This window comes from Phalangium opilio, unplaced genomic scaffold (genome assembly GCF_054372755.1).
Source record: "Phalangium opilio isolate 3A_F unplaced genomic scaffold, DU_Popi_V2 ptg000200l_1, whole genome shotgun sequence".
NCBI lineage: Eukaryota > Metazoa > Arthropoda > Arachnida > Opiliones > Phalangiidae > Phalangium > Phalangium opilio.
In genome coordinates this window covers 23,650-34,907 of record NW_028324213.1, presented here as the reverse complement: position 1 = coordinate 34,907, position 11,258 = coordinate 23,650, and the positions used below count along the sequence as shown (strand labels likewise).

At 36.4% G+C, this 11,258-nt stretch overlaps 4 pseudogenes; all 4 read right to left on the bottom strand.

Moving 5' to 3' along the window:
* Positions 1 to 6,070: 6,070 nt before the first annotated feature.
* On the bottom strand, positions 6,071 to 6,189 carry LOC149621736 (5S ribosomal RNA; annotated as a pseudogene).
* A 133-nt stretch (positions 6,190 to 6,322) lies between these two features.
* Positions 6,323 to 6,441, bottom strand: LOC149621735 (5S ribosomal RNA; annotated as a pseudogene).
* Positions 6,442 to 6,580: 139 nt separating this feature from the next.
* LOC149621734 (5S ribosomal RNA) lies at positions 6,581 to 6,699 on the bottom strand (annotated as a pseudogene).
* A 128-nt stretch (positions 6,700 to 6,827) lies between these two features.
* Positions 6,828 to 6,946, bottom strand: LOC149621733 (5S ribosomal RNA; annotated as a pseudogene).
* Positions 6,947 to 11,258: the final 4,312 nt, after the last annotated feature.

Here is an 11,258-nt window from a genome sequence, read left to right as displayed (position 1 = left end):
GAAACACAAACTGAAACTCTAACTCATAGCCCACTCGACCGCGCTAGCATCTAGTGTAGTGTCGTGGTGCGCGTGATCGAGTTGGTCATGCTTTACTACAGTCTACCCACGGTCCACTCGATCACGCCAAAAATCAAAATTAATTTAAGACTCCTTTTTTTCCCCAAATTCTAAAATATTTCTTGAAATTTTTAAGAGATGTGCAAAATGGGCATTTTAAGTTTTTCCAAAGTTACAAAATTTTAAAACGGAAAGTAGCCACGAGTATGTTTTCATCGGTTTCACTGGTTCGAATCTCTTGAAATTTTAGTGAGAAGTGTTTTAAGGGTTTTAAATTATCGTACAAGGCTTAAAACTTAAAACCAATAATTCTATTCGAAAAAAATTGGAAATATGTTGTGTTTATGCGGAAACAAAATTTTTTTCTTGAATTTTGAAAAAAAAAATCGTTCTAAACATACCTGTTGTTGAAAATAAGTGTATGAATTTTAATTGAGGTGCATTGGTTTATGAATGTTTTAATAAGAATTAGGCCTAATTCACGCGCGCGCAAAAATATTCATGTTTATTGAGTTTGTATTCATTTGTGTTTTATATTTTTTGTAAACCTTGGATTATTATCGTTCCTTGAAAAAAAGTATAGAAAACTTTAGTCGGATATTTGTGTAAGAAAAAATAAGTATAACTGCTTTAAACAGAATCTTTGACCGAAGAGATCGGTTCGCTTGAAAAACAAAGTAATAAAATTTGTTAGCTTGGATAGGACAGAGCAAAGATTCAGGGTATTATATGACATGCACGTGCATTAGTAAAAAGTGAAAGTTAAAGGAATAGCGACGTGATTTAAAAATTATCTCAAATCTAAAGAAAACCTTACTTTTTTGAGAGTTTAAACTCTTCTGATTCCAAAAATATGCTTGATTAATATTTAAATATGAAGGAAAACACAGAAAAACACTTTGAAAACTTGAAATTTGGGGGGGCAAAAGCAAATTTTGCGGAGAAGATTTTTGGCGGGTTTTCTCCTTGCTACGTCACTCACGGCATCTCGCGTCTACTAATGCCGCGCGAATCTGAATAAAATAGGCTTAACGCGGCGCTGAGACACTTATAGGCGTCACGGGAGCGACATCTAGAGTGAAAGTTTCTCTTTACTACATCATCAAGCGAATCAAAATTTTAACTAGGCCTTTTCCAAACACAAAACTTTGATTGCAATTTTACAAATTTCTACGAAACCAAATACAAAAGTAAACATATCATAATAAACAAGATTTTTCAAGGATTTTTTTAGCATTTTAAGTTTGTGGGTGACAAAAATTATGTCACTAACACTTTAAGATAAATAAAAGAGAAAATGAGGGGATAGAATAATAAGGGTAAAGGCCGATGCTCTGGCCAAAATTGCAAATTGGTAAAAACATAAACTGGATTTGAATATGGGGTGGAAAATTGAAATGGAACTTTGAAACCTAGCTAGGAGTCCTGACTTGGACGTCAAAGAATAATCACTTTGGAATGGGCTAGCGAAGAAGCTAGAAGTCCTTAGTCGGGCATAAGAAATAAAAAGAAATGAAGCTCAGACCTAGGCAAGGAGCTATAGTCTTCGGACATAATAATTAAAAAATGGAACTTAGGAAAAGGAAAAGGTATCACGGAAATAATGGAATAATGGAAAAGGTTTAGAAACCTAGGAAATAATAATGGAAATAAGGAAAAGGTTTAGATACCACGAAAAATAAAAGAAATGGAAAAGGTTTAGATACCACGGAAAAAATAATACAAAAGAAAAGTTAAAGTAAAGGAACAGTTTGAAAATAAAAGAATTTGAGTTGATTGGAATTGAATAAAACGTTGAATTCGTCTAAAGCAAAAAACTGAGTGACTTTGTTATTGATTAGAGTGATTCTTATAAGTTACGCGACGAACGGGGACTTAAGGTTTCAATTTTTCAGTCGGTCGGAACACTTATAAAAATTTGAGCTCTCCCAGAAATTAAAAGTAACGGATTAAAAGAATAAAGCTATGAAAGCGAAACATGGTGCCGAAACCCGGGATTGAGTGTACGTAAGAACCTTTAGATTAATAACATAAATTAGCAAGAAAGAAATAAAATAAAACGGGACGCCGTAAGACGGTCTATGAAAAAAGCCTTAGACGCTATAAAAGCTGAACTGGAAAACGAAGAAGTGGATGAAGAAGTAATTGCGAACAACTTAGCTCAAGTGTCGGCAAGGGAAGGAAAAATAACAAAACTGAACGAAACAATCTCGAAATTAATTACGGACGGTGATAAACTTACTGCGGCAGTGAAAGACGAGGAAGACTGGATAGAATTTTTAACGTACTGGACAGAGCGTGCAAAAAGATGGCTCGCGAGTAACAAAGAAGACGAGACGGCGACGGAAAACAACAGCGCGAGCGTCCAACCAACAGTATCCGGAAATCAAACTCCAGCAACTGTGAAATTGCCTCAAATCAGTATCAGGAGATTCAGCGGTGGACTAGAAAATTGGCAACGATTCTGGCCTCAGTTCAACGTAGCAGTCAACCAACAACAACTGGATGCAGCAGCTAAGTTGATATATTAACGTTCTTATTTAGAAGGCCAAGCCGAAAAGGCTATTGACGGTATAGAACATTTTAAAATAGCGGCAGATATTTTAGAAGAAAGATATGGTAGAAAAGAAATGATAACTAGTGCAAGAATTAATAATTTGTTAAAATTAAAACCAGTTCATGATTCTACTAATGTCGAAGCATTGAGGCACTTGCACGATTCTTGCCAAATAGAAGTTAGAAGTTTAGAGGCGTTAGGACAACTCACAGTTCAAAATATGGAATTATACGTGCATATTTTAGGGGGATTAATTCCATTGGATTTGTTAGAAGAGTTTGGGAAAGAGGATAAAGAAAGGGGATCTTGGACAGTAGATAATGTGTTGAACTTTTTAAGGAAAACGGTAGAAAGAAAAGAACAGGCTATGGCTATACATAGAACAGGGAGAATGCAAATAAAGCAGAGTCAACCCCAAAAAGATAAACCCAAGCCCTCACAAAATACCCACCTAAAATCACTGGCGTCAGCCACGGCTCTAAGTATTCCCAGTACAAATACCAGATATCCTTACAATTGTGTGTTTTGCAATGAATCGCATCCCTATTATACCTGTATGAAAGTTCCCGTAAAAGAAAAAAGGGAAATAGCAATACGTCGAAGGCTGTGTTTTTTGTGTTTGAGAAGTGGTCATACAGCGAGTCCTTGCAAAACAAAGTTTAGACAATGTCAAAATTGTGGGAGATCACACAACAAAATTCTTTGCATGGATATGGATAGATATCATTACAATCAAAACAGGCAGGGGTTTAATAGGCCTAATGGAAGACAGGACAGACAAATTCCTGAATGTAGCGATGCAAGTCAGGATAATCAAAAACAAAATAGTGCAGGTGAATCAAACCCATCTACAAGTCAAAGTAATAATGAAAATGTTGGACAGTTGGAACGTACAGTGCATTATCTATAGAGAACATATAGATCTAGTAAATGATGAGAATAAATTTGGAGAAAACCAAGAATTGCCTATTGAAATACAGGATGAGTTAAAAAAGAAAGAAGTAGTCGCTTATATGAATCCGGTACAGAAATATGAAGGGTTATTGAATTTAAATAAGTATAGCAGTTTGAACCAAGTCCTAAATATATCGGCGTGGATTATGCGTTTCATCCATAACACAAGAAATAAGGTACAAGAAAGAAAAAAGGGTCCGATGACAGGGGAAGAAATAATGAATGCTGAAATGTTTTGGGTAAAGAAAGCGCAAAAAGAAGATTTCTTTGATGAAGTAAAAAGTTTGGAAAATGGACAAGAAATATCGAAAAAATCAAGTATCACATCACTGAACCCGTTTTTGGATAAACAAGGGGTCATGTGTGTGGGAGGGCGCTTAGACGCGGCAAAAATGACTTACCGAGAGCGACACCCGTGGATATTGTCAGGAACTCATCAACTATCATATTTAATTGGATGGCAAACACACGTAAGATTGAAACATGCAGGTAAAAGCGAAGTATTGACGGAAATTAGAGAACACTATTGGATACCAAAGATCAGGCAATTAGTGAATAAAGTCATTTATTCATGCCCAAGATGCAAGCGATATAAAGCCAAGCCTATGAAAGCAGAAATGGCGCCACTTCCGGACGCAAGGATCAACCCAGCTCCACCCTTCGAAATATGCGGCATAGACCACGGTGGTCCAATATATGCAAAACCAGATAAAAAATGTTACTTTGTAGTTTTCACCTGCGCAGTAACGCGTGCTGTCCACCAAGAATTAGTTACGGACCTCACAACAGAAGCCTTTCTCATGGCATTTCGACGGTTTATTGCGCGAAGAGGAGTGGTCAAAATAATTTACAGCGATAACGCGGCAAATTTTAAACGCGCAGACGCGGATCTAAAAATCTTGCAAGAAAAAATGAGGAGTCCAGAAGCCATGGAGTATTATGGAAGTTTAAAAATAAAGTGGAGGTACATAGCAGACAGGGCCCCCTGGTGGGGGGATTTTGGGAAAGGATGGTGCGTTCCGTTTAGGAACCCCTCCGCAAGATACTAGGAAGAGCCCACCTAACATACGATACAGGCAAACTGTTTTGGATCGGTTTTGGATCCGTTGGAAAACAAATTATTTGCTAGAGTTGAGATCGGCTCATCACCGAACACAATTGAAAGGTGAACCAAGTAAAGAATTAAAATTAAATGATGTTGTTTTGATAGAAGACGCTATGAAACCACGAGCAATGTGGAAATTAGCGGTAATAGAACAAGTAATGAGAGGTAGGGACGAAATCATACGTTCATGCATGATAAGACTGCCGAACGGTAATCGACTACGTCGACCCGTTCAACTTTTATATCATTTGGAAATTTAAATTTGACGAAAGACATCTCTCTTCCTTGAACTACTTAAAACGTAGTTCAAGGGGGGGAGGATGTTGAACATAAGTGTATGAATTTTAATTGATGTGCATTGGTTTATGAATGTTTTAATAAGAATTAGGCCTAATTCACGCGCGCGCAAAAATATTCATGTTTATTGAGTTTGTATTCATTTGTGTTTATATTCATTTGTGTTTTATATTTTTTGTAAACCTTGGATTATTATCGTTCCTTGAACAAACAGTATAGAAAACTTTAGTCGGATATTTGTGTAAGAAAAAATAAGTATAACTGCTTTAAACAGAATCTTTGACCGAAGAGATCGGTTCGCTTGAAAAACAAAGTAATAAAATTTGTTAGCTTGGATAGGACAGAGCAAAGATTCAGGGTATTATATGACATGCACGTGCATTAGTAAAAAGTGAAAGTTAAGATAAATAAAAGAGAAAATGAGGGGATAGAATAATAAGGGTAAAGGCCGATGCTCTGGCCAAAATTGCAAATTGGTAAAAACATAAACTGGATTTGAATATGGGGTGGAAAATTGAAATGGAACTTTGAAACCTAGCTAGGAGTCCTGACTTGGACGTCAAAGAATAATCACTTTGGAATGGGCTAGCGAAGAAGCTAGAAGTCCTTAGTCGGGCATAAGAAATAAAAAGAAATGAAGCTCAGACCTAGGCAAGGAGCTATAGTCTTCGGACATAATAATTAAAAAATGGAACTTAGGAAAAGGAAAAGGTATCACGGAAATAATGGAATAATGGAAAAGGTTTAGAAACCTAGGAAATAATAATGGAAATAAGGAAAAGGTTTAGATACCACGAAAAATAAAAGAAATGGAAAAGGTTTAGATACCACGGAAAAAATAATACAAAAGAAAAGTTAAAGTAAAGGAACAGTTTGAAAATAAAAGAATTTGAGTTGATTGGAATTGAATAAAACGTTGAATTCGTCTAAAGCAAAAAACTGAGTGACTTTGTTATTGATTGGAGTGATTCTTATAAGTTACGCGACGAACGGGGACTTAAGGTTTCAATTTTTCAGTCGGTCGGAACACTTATAAAAATTTGAGCTCTCCCAAAAATTAAAAGTAACGGATTAAAAGAATAAAGCTATGAAAGCGAAACAAACGGCACGCAGTGTTCCTAAGTGGTCTCCCTCCCAAGTACTGACTGCGCTCGACGCTGCTTAACTTCGGTGATCGGACGAGAACCGGTGTTTTCAGCGTGATCTGGCCGTTGCCGAGAAAACCAGTCAGTTATTCGAATTTAAAACTAATCAGACAAATTACCCTTCTGCATGTTTTTTTTTTAAAAAGAAACTCTGTTTGCTTTTCTCATATCTGGTGGATTTTAAAATGGAAACTAAAGTGTAAAAGACAACGGCACGCAGTGTTCCTAAGTGGTCTCCCTCCCAAATACTGACTGCGCTCGACGCTGCTTAACTTCGGTGATCGGACGAGAACCGGTGTTTTCAGCGTGATCTGGCCGTTCCCGAGTGGACTAGATAATTATTCGAACTTAAAACCAATTACACAAATTACCCTTCTGCATGTTTTTAAAAAATTACAAAAAGAAACTCTGTTTGCTCTTTTCATATCTAGTGGATTTTAAAAAAGGAAACTGAAGTGTAAAAGACAACGGCACGCAGTGTTCCTAAGTGGTCTCCCTCCCAAGTACTGACTGCGCTCGACGCTGCTAAACTTCGATTATCGGACGAGAACCGGTGTTTTCAGCGTGATATGGCCGTTGCCGAGAAAACTTGTTAGTTATTCAAATTTAAAACTAATCAGACAAATTACCCTTCTCCATGTTTTTAAAAAATAACAAAAAGGACTTTTCTCATATCTGGTGGATTTTAAAAAGGAAACTGAAGTGTAAAAGACAACGGCACGCAGTGTTCCTAAGTGGTCTCCCTCCCAAGTACTGACGGCGCTCGACGCTACTTAACTTCGGTGGTCGGACGAGAACCGGTGTTTTCAGCGTGATATGGCCGTTGCCGAGTGGACTAGTTAATTATTCGAATTTAAAACTAATTACACAAATTACCCTTCTGCATGTTTTTAAAAAATAAAAAAAATAAACTCTGTTTGCTTTTCTCATATCTGATTGATTTTAAAAAAGGAAACTAAAGTGTAAAAGCCAACGGCACGCAGTGCTCCTAAGTGGTCTCCCTCCCAAGTACTGACTGCCCTCGACTCGACACTCCTTAATTTCGGTGATCGGACGAGAACCGGTGTTTTCAGCGTGATATGGCCGTCACCGATTGGACTAGTTAATTTTTCGAACTTAAAACTAATTACACAAATTACCCTTCTGCATGTTTTTAAAAAATAACAAAAAGAAACACAGTTTGCTTTTCTCATATCTGGTTGATTTAAAAAAAAACGAAACTGAAGTGTAAAAGCCAAGGGCACGCAGTGTTCCTAAGTGGTCATGAAACTCATCGGGTCACCACAACATATCCAGTCACAACATATCCAGCCAGCCGACCAGCGAAGAGAGGTCGGAACAATAGTTTTCCCAGTTCTAAAGAGTGGCGAAACTAAAATAAATGTGGGTCTAAACAAAATCGCTGGAATATAATAACCTACAGAATCGCCTTGGCCATTTACACCATGAGTAAAGCAACATTTGAAGCGATACGTGACTTTGGGATTCTTCAACTTCCTAGTTAGCTCCATTCTTTCTCTTATAAAGTTGACAATGAACACTAAAGGGGCGTTTGGCCAAAAGATTTTACCAGAAAAGGAGTTAAATTTGGATGGAAGATAAAAGGGAGGAGAAAAGGGCAAAGAACGGCCAAATGTGTTTTGTACCAAGGCTTTTAAAAAGCTACACTATTTGATATTCGTGGACAAAACTAAATGTAAAGCCGTCTAAAATCATGCAGCAACCTCAAGTGTTATCAGAATTGTACACGCATTCACAAGACAGCAGCGCAACTAAAGATAGCCGTTCTGGAGCTATGCAATGTTATTTGTACTTGCAAGCTTGTAATAAGCTTTTTGAAAATGGTTTACTATATAAGGGGAAAATTGACTGTAAAAAATAATTCATTTTGAAATCAATTAGGGAGGGATATACGTTTTTTGAGGAGTGGGCCAGTGAATTATTAAATGAAAATTCTGCATTCCAACCAAACAAAGCGACACAAACTGAATATCTCTCCTGGCAAACATGGGACCTTAGAATTTGCGTACTTGGAATGAAAGGGTTAGCTTTGGACTTTCTTTCAAGGATTCCAGGATATTTTATTTCACCTTCGCGAATAAATGGTAGCGCTGTAGAAAGCTTATTCGCGCAGTTCAAATATTCAACAGGAAGTAAACTTTCAAGCGTAAACTACAGCCACGAACGTAAACCTGTGACTGTACTAGCAAATATTACGGGTAGACACTCTTCAAACAAAGACTACAGAGATGCACCTCTATATATTAGATCTGGGGACTTGTAAAAATCAGTTTATGAAAAACATAATTAAGCAAGAGTTTAACAAGTTTAATCACGTGTATTTTTTATATTTTTTCAATAAATTAACCACATTTCCCTTAAAGTAGATGTTTTTTTAATATATTTTAAAAATATATTTTAAACATAATTAACCCAAATTTAATTTCAAAGAAACTAGTACGTTGATTTTATCAGGAGTAAATGTCATTCAAATCTGATTTTAATCCTGGAACCAGGGATCCCCATAATATATTATCTTCTTCACTGTCTCTCTTAAATTTAAAATTGGATTTTTATTAATCAAAATATATTTTAAAAATATTTGACCCACATTTTATTTTAAATGAACTAGGAACATTGATTTTATCAGTGCCAAATGTCACTTAAGTCTGATTAAAACCATTTTATTCTGAATTTAATCTTTAATAGGAACCAGGGATCTAGATCATTTATTATCACATTATTTTTATTCTATGGAATTATTTATTGATTTGCGTTTGTATGATCTTAGAATCAGGAATCATTTAATTGTTGACTAGTTGTATTACCGTTTAGCAGGGGTTAGTAATCCTTTTGGAGAACTCTACCAGCAATTCGTCTGCTTCTTCGAAGCTTGCTAATTTTCACAGATTGCTCACTTGTTTTCTCGGAATTTTCGGAACCAGACAGGCCAGGGGATAGGTTCTTGATTGAGTTTGGACTATCTTGCTCATAATAGTTTGATGGACCAGCTGCTGTCTTACCTTGACAGTTTTCATTCTAGTCATACCTTTAGGTTTTCCTGTTAAGGTGGCTTTGTAGCCAGTACTTATTTGACTAGTTTCAGGTGTGATTCGTTTCTTTTTTGTAGCTTTTGACTTCACTGTTTTATTGGTATCCTTCGATCCCCGACTACATAGTGCCAATAAATTATCCTTTAAACTACCGTCAGTTTTCTTTGATTTTTGCATTTTACTATAGCTACCCACAAACTCTTGAATACGACAATGCACCATCTTCCTCAACCATGTTTCTAAAAATTTATTAGAAACTTCCTCACTTTTAACTTTAATGTTCTCCTTTAATATACCATCATTATATAAATCCCTTAGTTCTTTTTTCAGGCTGAAAATTTGGTCAGTTGTTTTTTTAATCAAATTGACTCCAGACGAACACTAGCAGACAGGAGAAAATCGATATCCCAGCATGACTTTCGAAACTTTGCTGCCACGCTATTGGTTAAAAAATATCATACTTATTTTGAATTATAGACGACGCGACCGAGGCGTTTTCTCTTTTCTGTGTCAACGTTTGAAAGTCCCACTGTTTTCTAGACTACGGAAGCTAGCGTCTCTAACTCCTTTCGTTATTTACCCCTGGAACTACCCAAGCGTGAATATTGTCCCCCATTTTTACTTATGGGTGTGATTGACATACTCTCATTTTGCAAGAAGAACATTTGTATGAAGTATGGCCACTACACTTTTTGAGAATCTTTAGCAGGATCATATCCTGATCCAGATTTTTTAACATTAATGAATGTGAAAGTGTTGCGAAACTGGTCTCGCAAATACTTCCACTCTTTTTTTTTTGCAAGAATTTCTATGAAAAATGTCATCATAGTGAAACATTATGTTCAATTAAACATTACTTCCCTTTTATCTTTGCAAGCAGAAAAGTCTATATTTCTACCTGCTGATATTTAAAGGAATTGTACTTTTTAACTATATAGTACTTACTTGAAAAGCCATTCACTTGGGAAACATGATCCCAAGCTGCATCTACAGCAATATTATCTTTGTGTTCTGGTAAACACTTATTCCATATTATATCGCAGGTTTGAACGGCGCTTATTATTTGTTCTCTTCTGTCAAATATTTGACGCTTTTATCATCATTCTCTTTTTTCATTAACTCTTTTACGGTATTTCCAGAAAACATTTTGAGTTCCTCACCGAAAACGCAACTTTCACCGTTTTAAAATTTGCGCCTAAATAATTTCAAAACGTTCACCCCTGTGCCCCCTATTTTGATTGGCTCGTGACGTCACGTGGTACGGCGCAGAAGCTGAAAGATGAAGCTTGGTTTGATCTCGGCGGAAACTTAAAATAAGCCTGCTTTCATCGTCTGCTTTGCGCTTCGGCTTGAAAAAACCAGTTTCTGACTGTATGCGAAAGGGTAAGCTTAAACTGATTTTAGATTCAGCTTTCAGTTTCGGTTTTCAACTTTGCGAATGTACCTTAAAGCATGAAGTTTGGCTAGGAGTCGTGGATAAGGCACAGAATCAAAGGCCTAAGCAATGTCGAGCTAAATAATGTCAAACGTATGGCCTTCATCATATGCATGAAACCAAGATTAAAGGGCGTTTAGGAGATTCTAAAAGGGGGCACGAAGGCACTTTTCAAAGACTTTAGAAATAGTCGAAGTAAGGCTAATAGGCCTATAATTAGCGGCGTCACTTCGGCAACCCCTGTTTTTTAAAAATGGGAGTAACACAAGTCGTACAACGATCTAAGGGGAGGGAACCTTCAGAGAGGAAGATAATAAAAATAGTGTAAAGTAGATGGGCAAGGGCTGAAGCACAATTTTTAAGAAGGCGATTTGGAATCTCGTCGGGACCAGAAGCACTTTTTAAATCAAGGTTTTTCAAAATATTATAGACCATCCATTATGCGCATGTCACATGCATAAAAACTAATCGAAAGGAGAATAGAAATGTTAGATACATAACAATAAAAAATATTTAAACATTGAAGCAATCAGATCTAACCTTAGAGCAATTCTCTTACTGGCATAGGATAAAATTAAACTATGATAGTGTTCAAGGAATCCTGTGTGCCTTTTGAGTATGAGAACAAAATATAAATTAAAATTGTGTCTTT